Here is a 221-nt window from a genome sequence, read left to right on the forward strand (position 1 = left end):
ATCGCATATGCTTGCAGACTGCATCTCTTTGCAGATCGCATATGCTTGCAAATGGCATATGCTTGCCGACGGCATATGCTTGCAGATCAGGTATGCTTGCAGATCGCATATGGCATGTGCTTGCAGATCGCATATGCTTGCAGATCACATATGCTTGCAGAATCGCATATGCTTGCAGACAGCATATGCTTGCAGATCGCATATACTTGCAGACAGCATAT

Source organism: Volvox carteri, assembly GCF_000143455.1.
Source record: "Volvox carteri f. nagariensis unplaced genomic scaffold VOLCAscaffold_593, whole genome shotgun sequence".
NCBI classification, from domain to species: domain Eukaryota; kingdom Viridiplantae; phylum Chlorophyta; class Chlorophyceae; order Chlamydomonadales; family Volvocaceae; genus Volvox; species Volvox carteri.